This window comes from Podarcis tiliguerta, assembly GCF_965153285.1.
Source record: "Podarcis tiliguerta genome assembly, chromosome: 14".
NCBI lineage: Eukaryota > Metazoa > Chordata > Lepidosauria > Squamata > Lacertidae > Podarcis > Podarcis tiliguerta.
Genome location: NC_139547.1, coordinates 16,216,606 through 16,231,762, shown reverse-complemented (window position 1 = coordinate 16,231,762; position 15,157 = coordinate 16,216,606).

The following is a 15,157-nucleotide window of genomic DNA, read 5'->3' as shown; positions in this document are numbered from 1 at the left end:
TTTGCTGCCGATTTGTTTTTTGTTGGATTTTTTGTTTGATGTTGGGCTTTTTCTTACTGGATGGCATACAATTCTCATCGCTAGAGAAACTGTGAATTCTACAAGCTCCAAATGGCTGCACCTCCAAATGATTTGCTCACATAGCTTCCAATACAGTGGTACCTCGGGTTAAGTACTTAATTCGTTCCGGAGGTCCATTCTTAACCTGAAACTGTTCTTAACCTGAAGCACCACTTTAGCTTATGGGGCCTCCTGCTGCCGCTGCGCCGCTGGAGCATGATTTCTGTTCTCATCCTGAAGCAAAGTTCTTAACCCGAGGTAGTATTTCTGGGTTAATGGAATCTGTAACCTGAAGCGTATGTAACCTGAAGCGTATGTAACCTGAAGTGTATGTAACCCAAGGTACCACTGTACTCTGGTTCCTGTTGCCTATTTAGGAAGCACAAAACTTTTCAAAAGTACATTTTGTAGTTGCCGGGCTTTAACGATTTCACTTTGATAAGCATCTTCTGTCCCCTCTATATTTGCTGATGGCTACGGAAAGTGGACCTTGCTTGTGTTCCTTATGCCCCCGCTCTCAGCACATACCTGTCCAGACAGGACTAGCCACAGTCTGGTCCTAAATTATTGAGTGCCATGCCTTGAAAGAGTTCTGTCATTCGGTAAAAATACGTTGCACAAGCAGGGAAGCCTCTCTCTATGACTTAAAAGTTGTGTTTTGCAACATTGCAGTTAAGCTACATATCTCCTCCTTTGCTTTTTTAATGGCAGCTTTATGCAATTTCACCTGCTCTTTATTTTGATGATCGTTTAACGGCAGTAAGAAAGCAGCAGCAATGTGCCATTGTGATTTTGGGGAAGGGGGAAGGATTCTATAGATTTGGCTCTGATCTTTTTCTTCCTTTCCAAACAGATCCCTTCTTACACCAAAGTGTCAACTGGGTCCCAAGCAGTTCACACATCAGAAATGCATGGATGTTCAGCCAGGCCGTGCAATCTGTAGAATGTATTGGGTGTAAATCATGGTGTAAAAGACAAACAGACATACCAGGATTAACTGCAAGGCTGGATTGAACTGTTGCAAAATAATAATAATAATAGGTGGTTTTTCACATTTGGGAAATGTGAGTGTTTCTCAGCCTGGACCACAAAACTAGTCATTCAAATTTCAGGATAAAATAATAGAATCATAGAACTGGAGGGTTGGAAGGGACCCTGAGGATCATCTAATCCACCCCCCTGCAATGTAGGAATATTGTGATCCCATATGAGGATCAAACCTGCAACCTTGGCGTAATCAGCACAACGCTCTAACCAGCTGAGCTGTCCGTCTAAAAAACTAAAGTTAGGCCTTTTCTGTTTTAGTGGAATGAAGTTAATAGCATTGCATGCCACCCCAATCTCTGAGGGGTGTGAGATTCAAGAGCTTCCAGGCATCTACCAAGGGTTAGATTCCTTGGAACGAGGAACAGCAGAGACTGTGTGTCTTTATGATATATAGTTTATCTACACATGTGTACATCCTGAGCTCACAGCATTAACACCCCATGACATCTTGCTTCTTCCCTAGCATAGTCTTGGGCTCCAACACATCAAATCAAGCATGGCTCTCACTCTCTGGCTTTCTGTCTTACTACCAGCCAGGTGAGGAAGGGGTCCCACCCATTTGCACTTCCTTTGTTATACTAAGGACCACGCTTAGGCCCATTAACTCGCCAAAAAGCTGGCATGGCTACTTCCACAATTGAGTCCTCTGTTAAATTTTAAATTTAAATTATAAATGTTAAGTTTTGCTGGATCCAGGACTCCAGGAATTACGTAGAAGGGACTCAGGCATCATACAGATTAACCTCCCACCCCAAACTCACAACAATATAAATATTTGCTAAGTTATTGTATGAGTCCTGTTCCATTTTGATTGCTGTCATAGGTCAGCTGCCTAATATCGACAGTAAAATGGCAAAGGGTGCTACTTAGCCAGTGGCGTAGCGTGGGTTGTCAGCACCCGGGGCAAGGCAAGTAATTTGCACCCCCTAACCCGTGGACGTGCACCCCCTAACCCGTGGATTTGCACCTCCTAACCCTAACCCCCAGATGTTGTGCCTGGTGCGGCCGCCCCCCCCTGCACCCCCCACGCTACGGCACTGTACTTAGCTAGTACTGCTGCTCTCAGAGTTTGGGGCAGGGGCTTGTGAGTGGGCCCAGCAGTGGATTCAGGGTGGTGTGGGTGGTTGCACTGCACAGGATGTTAAGCTAAGGAGGCACAAACAACAGCAACAACAGGAGAAGACAGCTCTGTGTGAAGTTTCTCACTTCTTCCAGTGGAATCACATACCTTGTTATGAACAGCTCAAGCCCTCATCAGAAGTTCTATATTTTCACTCCTCCCTGGCTGAGGTGAGGGTTAATTTCAGAAAACAGGGGCTTTTTGGCTGGTCTTAAAAGTGTGTGCTGGCCTGGCTTAAAGTGAGCGGGTTTCGCAGGTGACCACCAGAGGTTTTAAATGCCTTTGCCAGCTCCCTTGAATTGCTTTAGGAAGCTGAACAAAAATCTATCACACAGGTATGAGGCCAGGTGTTTACCTGCTCTCGCTCTGACTGCCCTGAGGAAAGCAGATGTTTTCTGCACCTGGTCTCCTGCTTCCAGCCTGACCAGGATGGATGTTTTGTTGTGCAGAGGAGTGTGGATTCAGGATAAGTCTTTCTCAAGGACTGGGTTGGAAAGCTACCACATGAAGATTAAGCTGTTATGCTGACGTTTACTCCCATTCTTGGCCTCTGGCCTCTGGGCTGCTATACTCTTGGTGCCTGGAACAGCCTCTGTGTCTCTATCATTCAAGGCCATTCCTTCCCCACTAATTGAATATTCACTTTTTCTGCAAAGCTGTTCCTGGGCCATTCAACTCTTGGTGCATTCTCCTGTTGTCTGTACCATTGGCTAAGCCTGAGAAGGTAGCAGCAGGTCAAAGGAACCAGGGATCGGTGGTGCCAGTTCGTTGGGCTGGTCATGTTGTGCGGATGCCTAATTATCATCTTCCAAAGCAACTACTCTATTCCAAACGTAAAAATGGGAAGCGTAATGCTGGTGAAAAGAGGTTCAAAGACTCTCTCAAGGCAAATCTTTTAAAAAATGTAGTATGAACACTGACAACTGGGAAACACTGGCCTGCGAGTGCTCCAATTGGAGAACAGCCTTTACCAAAGGTGTCATGGGCTTTGAAGACGCTCAAACTCAGGATGAAAGGGAGAAACGTGCTAAGAGGAAGGCATGCTTAGCAAACCCTCACCATGATTAACTCCCGCCCGGAACCCTTCCCATTGTGGAAGGATGTGTGGATCCAGAATTGTCCTCCACAGCCACTTACGGATTCATTGTTAAAAATGTGTTTATGGAGGACAATCTTACTCGGCTACGAGTGATCACTGATGAAGAAGAAGAAGAGGAAGAAGAAGAAGAAAAGGAAGAAGAAGAAGACCTACCACCTTGTACAAGTTGCTTATGAGTAGCTATTGCTAGACTCCTATCAACATAGAAATACAAGGAGGGCCCTGGTGGATCAGTCCAGCATCCTGTTTTCACAGTGGCCAACCAGATACCCCGATGTGAAGCCCTCAAACTGCACCTGAGCTCAGCTCAGCCCAACAAGAAGCATTCAGAGGCAGAACTGCCTGAAACAGTGGAGGTAGAAAACCACCATTTGGGCCAGCAGACATTGATTGTCTTATCTGCCATGAGGAACGGCACGAAAGGCATGAAAACATATACAAATTATAACAGCATCATTAACTGGAAATAAAAAATACAGTGGTGCCTCGGTTGTTGAATGTAATCCGTTCCAGGAAACCGTTCAACTTCTGAATTGTTTGACAACTGAGGCACAAAGGGCAGTCTGCAAAGTCAATGGAGAAAATTGGGGGGGGGGGGACCACAGCGGAAGCCGTTCGACTTCCAAGGCACATTCGAAAACAGAAGCATTTACTTCTGAGTTTTTGGCATTCGAAAACAGAAACGTCCGGCTTCCGTGACTCTTGAAAACCGAGATACCACTGTATAAGGCGAATAATCCTACACATGCAATCCTATGCTTCATTTAAAAATCAGTAGGGTTTACTTCAGAAGAGGCTAAATAGTATGTTTAGGGTGTTCTTGTGAAATGTGCTCTGGGACAGTGGTCACCCCTACCTCAGAAATTTACCTCAGCCCTTTTGTGCTTCCTCTCCACTTGTTTTTGGTGCCCCCATGAAATGGCAGGGTGTGACACTTGGAAATAAAGGTTGTAAGAAGAAATGTTCCAGAGTACCTTGTGCAACCCTGAGAGAGTTGCATATCTATCAACTTTTTTTGGGGGGTGGAGGAAATAGCCAACCCGTTTTAGGAAGCTGCCTTCTGCTGAGTCAGACTATTGGCCCATTCTAGTATTTCCTACTCTGGCTGGCAGAGGCTCTCCAGGGATTCAGAAAGGGGATGCTGGAGGGTTGAACCTGGTACCTCCTGTGTGCAGAACAGATGCTCTGCCCCTGAGTGATGGGCCCTTCCCTGCAGACCTTTAATCCTTTATGGTGACAAAACTTTGCTCGCCACATTTGCTCTGTTTGAGAATACAAGCTGCCTGATGAAAGGCCCATGTAGGTCATGGGTAGACAAACTAAGGCCCGGGGGCCGGATCCAGCCTAATCGCCTTCTAAATCTGGCCCATGGACGGTCCAGGAATCTGTGTGTTTTTACATGAGTAGAATGTGTCTTTTTATTTAAAATGCATCTCTGGGTTATTTGTGGGGCATAGGAATTTGTTCATTATTTTTTTCAAAATATAGTCCAGCCCCCCACAAGGTCTGAGGGACAGTGGTCTGGCCCCCTGCTGAAAAAGTTTGCTGACCCCTGAAGTAGGTACTGCGCACACTGTACAGCACCTAGCACGGCACTGGAGCTAAGGGGGAGCAGCCTCCTCACTCTGCCCAACATACCTGTAAAGAGCAAATTGGGAATAGCAATTGTAGAAAAGCAAGACCCTTGCGCAAGATAGCTCTTCGGCTCCTAATATCCATCTCATTCAGAGATAGCCAGCGTGGTGCCCTGCAGTTGTTGCTGGACTCCAACTCCCATCAGCCCCAGGCGGCATGGCCAGTAGTCAGGGATGATGGGAGTTGTAGTCCAACAACATCTGCAGGGCACCACGTTGGCTATCCCTGATCTAACTCCTTCCATTGGTGTGTTTAAATGCCTGTTTTAAAAGGAAACAAAACTCATTCTCGGCCTTTTCCACCTCTCCCTTTGCCCTTCCCTTGGTGTATCTAAGCTCCTTGTAACCCTGGGGCAGCAGGTCTGTGCCTTTCTTACTTTGTTTTCAGTCTGCCTCTCTCTCTCTCTCTCTCTCTCTCTCTCTCTCTCTCTCTCTCTCTCTTTTCCTGTGGGTTGTTTCAGAAGTAATAATAGTCATCATCTAGCAGAGCAGCCACAGTAGCAGAATAATTATTTAATTAACCACCACAATTAGCCACTTGTAACCACCTCAAAAGACCTGCCCAGGTGTTATTAAATCCTACCTGTGGACCTTCTGTGTTGCATGGGAAGGTCTGAAGGGAGAGTGTAAGTGCATTTTGCTGAACAGTGTTAAAATGCTCCCTGGGAACAGGAAACCTGGTTGCATGGGGCTAATGTTTCATTCTCCCAAGGGGGAAGGACTGGTAAGCTCACTCCAATTCTCTTGAGCAGTGAGAAGTTACAGGAGTGCAACACTTACCTGGTTTTTGGTTCCCCTTGGATCCCGGGAAGCTAATTGCCACTTTATCATATTTGTGTCTCTTTGCAAATATACAACAGGTTGAGCATAGGCAGAGCACAGCTGAGATCAGGGGTGAGGAACCTCATCCATATTCTGCTGGGACATTACCAAAATTACAAAATCCTTCCGGGCCTTTGATTTGTCCCGGGGATTAGCCGGCACTTGCAGTGGTGCACCAAAAGACATGCGCTCTGATTTTCATCGGGGGAATGTTGGCGGGTACGAAACCTCAGGCCTGGAGACTGAATGTTGCCCTCCAAGCCTCTCTCTCTCTAGCCCTCTGAAGGAGCCAGTTCGTAGCTTGGGGCTCCTCCTGGATCCTTTGCTGTCGCTCGAGGCCCAGGTGGCCTCAGTGGCCCGGAGTGCCTTCCATCACCTTCGGCTGGTGGCCCAGCTATACCGCTATCTGGACAGGGATAACCTAACTACTGCTGTCTATGCTCTGGTAACCTCCAGGTTGCTCCCTGGAGCAAGACGGTCTGAGCACATTGCACCGATCCTGGTCCGACTGCACTGGTTACCAATTAGTTTCTGGGCTCATTTTAAAATGCTGGTTTTGACCTATAAAGCCTTGAACGGCTCAGGACTGCAATACCTCAAGGACCACCTCTTTCCATATGAACCCCCCTGTACCCTGAGATCATCTTCTGAGGCCCTTCTTCATGTGCCTCCTCCTTGAGATGTCAGAAGGGTGGCAACACAAGAACATGCCTTCCATCTGTGGAATGCTCTCCATAGCGCCATAGTTCGCATAGCGCCTTCATTATACAGTGGTGCCTCGCAAGACGAAATTAATTCGTTCCGCGAGTTTTTTCGTTGGACGAGTTTTTTCGTCTTGCGAAGCACCACTGCATTTAAACCTCAGACTGGTACCTCAGACTCACCCGCGCATTGTGGCCACCATGCGACGCCGCTGCTGGAGGGTGGCGGGGCTCGACTCCAGGGAGAGAGAGGCGCTGGCGGCAAGGGCTCCTGAGGGGAGCGCGCGAGGGGGGTGGGCAGCGGCGCGAGGCACTAACCGTCAGCCGGAAGGTGGGAGGGAGCCGGAGGAGCGGGGAAGCGAGCGTGCGTTCGTGCAGTGATCGTCGCCATGACACGAGAGGCAGGGCCGTTTTGTCTAGCGAAGCAAGCCCTTAGGAAAATCCGTCTTGCGAAGCACCTCAGAAAACGAAAAACCCTTTCGTCTTGCGAGTTTTTCGTCTTCCGAGGCATTCGTCTTGCGGGGTACCACTTTAGGCGCCAGGCAAAAATGTTCCTTTTTAACCAGGCCTTTGGTTGACCTGATCAACATCCCATACCCTTTTAAAATGTGGCTCTTTGGGGGAGGGGTATTATTGGGTTATTGCTTTTATTTTTATTTTATATACTGTGATCTTTTTATGTGAACTGCCCTGAGACCTCCAGGTATAGGACGGTATATAAATTCAATAATAATAGCAGTAGTAACAACAACAACAACAATTGAGACTCTTCCCAAACCATGTCTTCTCTCCAGCACACACGCTTTCCACAGCGCACCCCTTTCTCTGGCCTTGCTCCCCATCCTCCCTGAGTGCTTTTGCCTGACTGAAATTTCTCTTTGAACTCTCTGTTTATTAGGGTGGAAAGCAGGAGGGTGTGTGTGTCAGAACCAGCCTACTGTCCAGAGGCAAAATCTACATTTGTTACTCCCCACCCACACTTCTGCCAATGTTCCTGCCCGTTCCCAGCATGCCCCCCCCACACCTGGAAGGTTGCCTAGAAAGGATGTCCACTGTGGCATCAATTGGGTGTCTTCTATTGACCACCTAGGCTTGGCCTTCTTTGTTTATCTATCTATCATGTATGCTGTAGAATACAGGAGTAAAGAACTCTCACCCGGGGGCCGTAGGTGGACCAGAGGTCCCCACAGCCTCCCATCGTCATCTCGGCCTCCCCACTTTTTGCATTGGCCCTGCCTGCCACTGGCCTGCATTCCCCGGAAAGTTAGTCATGATTAAATGCAGCCCTCCACTCTGGAAAAAAACGGTTTTTCCAGCCTTGGAACTAGGCAGAGGGCCTTCTCGGTAGTGGCGCCTCCCACCAGATGTCAAGGAAATAAAGAACTATCTGACTTTTAGAAGACATCTGAAGGCAGCCCTGCTTAGGGAGGTTTTTAATGTTTGATGTTTTATCGTGTTTTTAATACTCTGTTGGAAGTTGCCCAGAGTGGCTGGCGAAGCCAGGCCAGATGGGCGGGGTATAAGTAATAAATGATGGTGATGATGGTGATTTCAAAGGCACCTTGATGATACCATGTTAAAAACAACCATGAAATTATCAGATACAAAGGGGGGCCCTCCAGAAATCCTTTTTATTGCCCCAAGCAGAACTATGAATGAGCTACAGCAGGAGGTGGACTCTCCTTCCTGGGAAGTTTTTAAGCAGAGGTTGGACAGCCATCTGCCAGGGATTCTTTACCTGTGATTCCTGCATTGAAAGGGGTTGGACCAGAAAGGTCCTTTCCAACTCTACAATTCCATGAATTTATCATTCTAAGCTGCTCAAAGTTTCCCTGTCATGGAAGCCAGATTGCACATCCAGTAGCTAAAACAATTCCATTGCTGATTATGCAAAATGAAATAAAATTGAAACCTGGGACATTTTAATTTCTGTCCTACCCTCTAGCCCACACCGGGCCCTTAAGAGAGTTTACCAAATTAAATAACGACTACTTTCAAATGAGATACAAATGTTAAAGATTAAGAACCTTTCAGCTATTAAAGCAATTGGGGTAGAATCAAGATAAGGCAAGCACTTCAAAGAGGTGGGCATCCAACAATCAAAGCAGCAAACCAGCAGTAATGTAACCTAACTTGAAACCTCAACTTACCTCAGAAGAAAAAAAGCCTTTTGGAATTAAAAATATATCGTTGACCAGCCTTCTGAAGGCCACTAATGAACACTCTGTGCCTGCAGTTTAACAATCTCTGCATACAATCGTTAAGCGCTGTGGTTTCAAGAGATGTGGGGCATTTTGATGAGGTATTCCTTTTTTTGGAGAACGGGGAGGGGGACGGAATCGTTTATTACCTGTCTTTGTCTTTGCCTGAGATAACTGTTATTTTATCAGCTCGCTGAATTTTTGGAGCCCGTTTCAAAGCCAACTTAGCGTTCCGCAGGCTGTAATAGATCGCAGAAGTGGCACTTGTTCATCTGAAAGTTCTGTGTGCAATTGTCAGAAACCCTGGGAGGAGTGCAGAATTCCAGCATAAACACCCGCTAGCCTGTGTTTATTTGCTACTGATGTCATCCAGCAGCTCAAGTCTGCTGAATCCATTTTCCTAATTGTGCCTGGCTAGTCATGATGTAACTTCTTAATTGATACGTAAAGCGACCTGCATATTCCACTGCAAGCAGGACCACTGTGGTGTGCTACTTGCTAATTAGGTTATAAAGAAGGACCAAATGATAACTTTCCCCCCACTCTGGCTGGCTGCGCAGTTGCTTATTTACATCAAACACACCAAAAAAATGAGATTGCGAAAACATTTTCCACTTGTCCCAATAGACACAGAAGTGGGCATTCAGTGGTGATGGGGTTTATGTAAACAAGCGTCGGTCAGCTAGTTTGCAAAGAAGGTTGCTTATATCTAGAATATTATTATTATTAATTAATGCAATTATGTGCACTCTGCACATTTTTTTTAAAAAAGAATGGGATTCGTTTGTGGAAGCCAGATAGGCAGGCGTATTTCAAGGGAACGGCTTGCCTTGTTACAATGGAATTGTAGACAAAATCAAGAGTTTTTGCCTTTGAAAATGCTGTTGCAACTCAATTCTATCCAGCAACAAAGACAAGAATAAGCTTTCATGGTAAGGCGACCACTTACACAGCGCTGCCACAGAAGGTGCTGATTTGCATATGCTAATTTATATGGTAGGTATTCAGCTAAATAGTCCCACCATTGCAACTATTGCTATTGGCACAATGGGACTTCGCTCTCCCCTCATGTGCTCCCCTCCCACATCAAATCTGCTCCAGAGGGCTGGGGCAGTGGCGGAGCTTCATGCTCCAGCACTGCGGGGCAGAGAGCAGGCAGGAACAGGACTGGCATGCGTCTCGGGCGTGTGCCTACCCATGATCTAGCCCATAATATGAAAACATCAAAATCCGATATCAAACATAAAGGTAAAGGTAAAGGTACCCCTGCCCGTACAGGCCAGTCTTGACAGACTCTAGGGTTGTGCGCCCATCTCACTCTATAGGCCGGGGGCCAGCGCTGTCCGCAGACACTTCCGGGTCACGTGGCCAGCGTGACATCGCTGCTCTGGCAAGCCAGAGCCGCACACGGAAACGCCGTTTACCTTCCCACTAGTAAGCGGTCCCTATTTATCTACTTGCACCCGGGAGTGCTTTCGAACTGCTTGGTTGGCAGGCGCTGGGACCGAACAACGGGAGCGCACCCCGCCGCGGGGATTCGAACCGCCGACCTTTCGATCGGCAAGCCCTAGGCGCTGAGGCTTTTACCCACAGCGCCACCCGCGTCCCATCAAACATAAATAATGTTAAATCTGAAAGGTGTGGCCATATCAAACATTAGGCAAGGCCAATCAGGGTCTGTTGCCAAATCAGTCAAGCTTGGATCCCTGATTGAGTATACCCTTTACATTGTTAGGTGCATACTTCAAATACCATAGGGGTACACCTGACATATGTGAAGAAGCCTTAAGTGGAAGCCAGCATTGTGCTGTTGTGTCATGGAATTTCAACTTAGCGCATAACTAGGCATGGTGAAGGAAGGTGTGAGCTGAGGAGTGTTTCCATTTATCAAGATACAAGTCGTAAGAATCATATATCAATCGCATTGGGGTCTTTGTGTCCTTGCCACTGGCTCAGCAGGAGTCTCTGGTACTGATACCACTTTGTAAAAGAATGTTCTTCTCTTTAGCAGGAGCTCAGGAATGTCTGGAATGCAGTGTGGACAGGGTTGCCAGGCCAAATCTTTTTTTAAAAAAACCACAAATGTTTATCTCTTCATTTTCACGGTATTTGGAATCAATCAGAACCCGGGTGCAGTGGGTCAGATACAGTGAACCAGGAAGGACAATAGTCACATCAGATGAATCCCATGCCAGGGCAAAGACACATCGCCCTCGCACTTCCCCGGCAGAGATCGCCAGAGCATCTTCCTGGAACCCCCTAGGTCTCACAGGAATTCCTCAGATTCCACTATGTGGACCATTCTAATCAGGACTTTTTCCCAGCTGGAACTGGCCAGAACTTAGTTCCAGCACCTCTCAGGTGGGCGCCATTGCCATTCTAAGAGAAGGAGGGAGATGTTCATGGTGAGCTCCAGCACCACTTTTTCCCCTAGAAAAATAGCACTTATTCTAATACATCTCCCATGCCTGAAAAGGGGCAAAGCTACTATAAGCCTAAACTTATAGGACTGGGACACAATAAGCTGCCTAATAATAATAATAATAATAATAATGGCGACAACAACAACAACAACAGAGTCAGACCAGTGAGTCCATCCAGCTTGGTATTCTCTACGAAGTAATACTGAGCATTGTCTACTAGTATTGACGATGCAATATTATTTTAAAACACTCTTTTTATCACACACACACACACGCACACACACAGGCACACACACAATGGAATATATATATATCAGGGGGGTTGTGTATGTGTGTGTGTGTGTGTATAAAATAGCTGTCAATGTTTCCCTTTTTTTAAGGGAAATTTCCTTATCCCGAATAGGATTCCTTGCAAGAAAAGGGAAAAGTTGACAGCCTATATATATATATATATACACACACACACACACACAGAGAGAGAGAGAGAGAGAGGGAGGGAGGGAGGGAGGGAGAGGTACCTCGGGTTAAGCATTTAATTTGTTCCGGAGATCTGTTCTTAACCTGAAACTGTTCTTAACCTGAAGCACCGCTTTAGCTAATGGGGCCTCCTGCTGCTGCCGCGCCGCCAGAGCCCGATTTTTATTCTTATCCTGAATCAAAGTTCTTAACCTGAAACACAATTTCTGGGTTAGCAGAGTCTGTAACCTGAAGCGCATGTAACCCGAGGTACCACTGTGTGTGTATACACACACACACACACACACACACACACACACACCCCTAATACAGGATATACGCATAAATATTCTTTCCCCAAATTCCCAATTTCTTCACTGGGAAAAATGGCAGGGTGGGGCAGCATTCTCTAACCTTTCCCCCATGCCTCTTATTGTTTCCTTTCCCCCCGAGATTTCACATTTCTGCCTCTCTCCCTTTATTCCTGGGCTTTCCCCACATTCCTGGGCCTTGCCTAAGGATCAGGGTGTGTGGTGAGGGGGGGGGTGTTGCTTCTCAAAGTCCCACCCCATGACATCACTGTGCCCCACCCTAAGTGTCTCAGGACTATTTACTTAGTGACATTGGAATGAAGGGGGTTGACTTTGAAGGAAATGTGCTTAGGGCAGAAGAAATGAGATTCATTGTTTAATTACTCTGCCTCATGAATTCTGTGTCATCGGGGAAAGCCGCCATTGTCTTGGTGTATTGTGGTTAGTTTTGGCAACTAGCAGTAAAAGACTAAACAAGGTTTTATGATATGGAAGAGTTTTTAAAGCAAGTGAATAATCTTCTGTTTCGTGTGTATCAGTCTGCCACAGACACGTTTAGTCACTGGTGCAATGGTTTGAACACTCCCATAGAAACAATGGAGAAATTGTCACCTCACATTGACGAGGTGTTACTCATTCAGATGCCACGTGGGAGAAATCACTTCTGAGCAGTGGAGTTTAAGCTTGAAAACACCAGGAAAACACCAGGAGATCTGAAGATGAATATAAAGTTTGCTTCTCCTGGAGAAGCATCCGTTACAGTGGTACCTCGGGTTACATATGCTTCAGGTTACATAAGCTTCAGGTTACAGACTCCGCTAACCCAGAAATAGTGCTTCAGGTTAAGAACTTTGCTTCAGGATAAGAACAGAAATTGGGCTCCGGCAGCGCGGCAGCAGCAGGAGGCCCCATTAGCTAAAGTGGTGCTTCAGGTTAAGAACAGTTTCAGGTTAAGTACGGACCTCCGGAACGAATTAAGTACTTAACCCGAGGTACCACTGTAATCCAATATTGTGACCATCTTCCTTCCTTCCTTCCTTCCTTCCTTCCTTCCTTCCTTCCTTCCTCCCTCCCTTCCTTCCTTTTTCATATTCCTAATCCTTCATCATGGTCTTTGGCTAGAACAACAAACTTACGAATTGAACTATTAAACTAATCACTGGAATCTTGCAACCGATTCACACAACCATCGAACCAACGGCAGCCAATTTTGCAACCAGAGGCTAGTTTTGCAGTTGCAACTGGTAAAACTGTGTCTGGCCAAGAAACCATTCTAGGAGGCTGAAAGCTAGTGTAGTCCAGATTCTTTCAGCTCTGAGACCCTTTTTTCTAAATAAAAAATTAGTAACCCAAATGTATTTGTCTGAAATGCCTATGCATGGCATCAGTTTTCCTGTCAGACACAGCTGCTATGTTTAGGATTAAGCTTTCTGCTTGCTACCACAAAAATAATTAAGAACCTTTAACGATGTATACAAAAACAGGCTGCACACTTATGGCTAACCCAGAGAGGTAGTTGACTTTTGCAAGAATTTCAAGCAACTAATATAGTTAAAGCTATAGTTTTCCCAGTAGTGATGCATGGAAGTGAGAGCTGGACCATAAAGAAGGCTGATCGCTGAAGAATTGATGCTTGTGAATTATGGTGCTGCAGGAGACTCTTGAGAGTCCCATGGACTGCAAGAAGATCAAACCTATCCATTCTGAAGGAAATCAGCCCTGAGTGCTCACTGGAAGGACAGATCCTGAAGCTGAGGCTCTAATACTTTGGCCACCTCATGAGAAGAGAAGACTCCCTGGGAAAGACCCTGATGTTGGGAAAGATGGAGGGCATAAGGAGAAGGGAATGACAGAGGACGAGATGGTTGGACAGTGTTCTCGAAGCTACCAGCATGAGTTTGACCAAACTGCAGGAGGCAGCGGAAGACAGGAGTGCCTGGCGTGCTCTGGTCCATGGGGTCACGAAGAGTCGGAAACAATCTTAATTCCGGCTAGGGGTTCATCCAGCCCAGCCTTTCGCATGATGAATTCTGCATATAAGTTAAATAAGCAGGGAGACAATATACAGCCTTGTCATACTCCTTTCCGAATTTTGAACCAATCAGTTGTTCCATATCCAGTTATAACTGTAGCTTCTTGTCCCACATAGAGATTTCTCAGGAGACAGGCCCACCATCGTTTTTCCAGTGAAATTAGGGATTTCCTAAGGAAAAGCAGGACATTCTGGGATCAAATCAGAAACTGATGGCTTCTGTAAATCAGGGGTGTCCCTGGAAAATAGGGGCACTTGGGGGTCTGGGCCCAATCACAATGCTGCACAACGTCGTGATGTCACTTGTGCAATGCCGTGCAACACCTTGACATCACAGGTGTGATGTCGCAAGGGGCCAGAGGGCAGAGCCGAATGCCCTCTGAATAGCAGAGTTAAGATAAGTCACTCTTTACTCTAGCATCCTGCCTGCATAATTTAAATCAGTTTGTGGTAGCAAATGAGATAGAGAGGGGATTGCTCCACAGCAGTCTTGGGTTTCGGGGATTGGGACTTACATCCAGTGAAGACTTTCATCGGGGCACCTTGGTGTGAGTTTTTTTGTTTGGTTTTGTTAAAAACATGAATGCACCTGGAAGCCAGCATCTCAAGGAGTTGAACTTGAAAGAACCTTGTAATCCAACATGACGTGAGGTAGTGGCTGGGCCGTGAAGCTGAGCAAATTCAGATTAACTGTAATGAATGCACAGCTCAATATCCAGCCAGCAGGCGGCTTTGTAAACTCCTGGGCACAGGAAAAGGACATCCCAGCAAAGGTCTTGCTTGACGGCTTATCAGCTTGGGGCATAAGGAGGACGCTGCTGGACCAGGCATAAGTATCCAACATCCTGCTTCTCAAAGCAGCTGGTTAGATGTCTTCAGAAGTAGCTCACGTCAGGATCTACTATTCTTGCTCACCATGACTGGTACTCAGAAGCAGTGCTTTTTTTGTAGGAAGAGGGGTGCTGGAGCTGCCCCCTCAGCATCCTCTCCGCTCACCTCCCTTTCCCTCACCCCTACTCCCCAGTGCCCTGCGATCCCTTCTGCAATGTACTGTGGCTGCACTCGCAGTGATCCATTTCTGGTCATGGTGGCGATCCCTGATGCAATGGGCCAAAAGGGTGCTTCAACACAGTGGCGTAGCGTGGGTTGTCAGCACCCGGGGCAAGGCAAGTAATTTGCGGGGGGGCCCCCCCCGCCCGCTGCACTGTCCCTCCCCCAGATAGTCCCTCACTCTCTCTCTGCACCGCACCA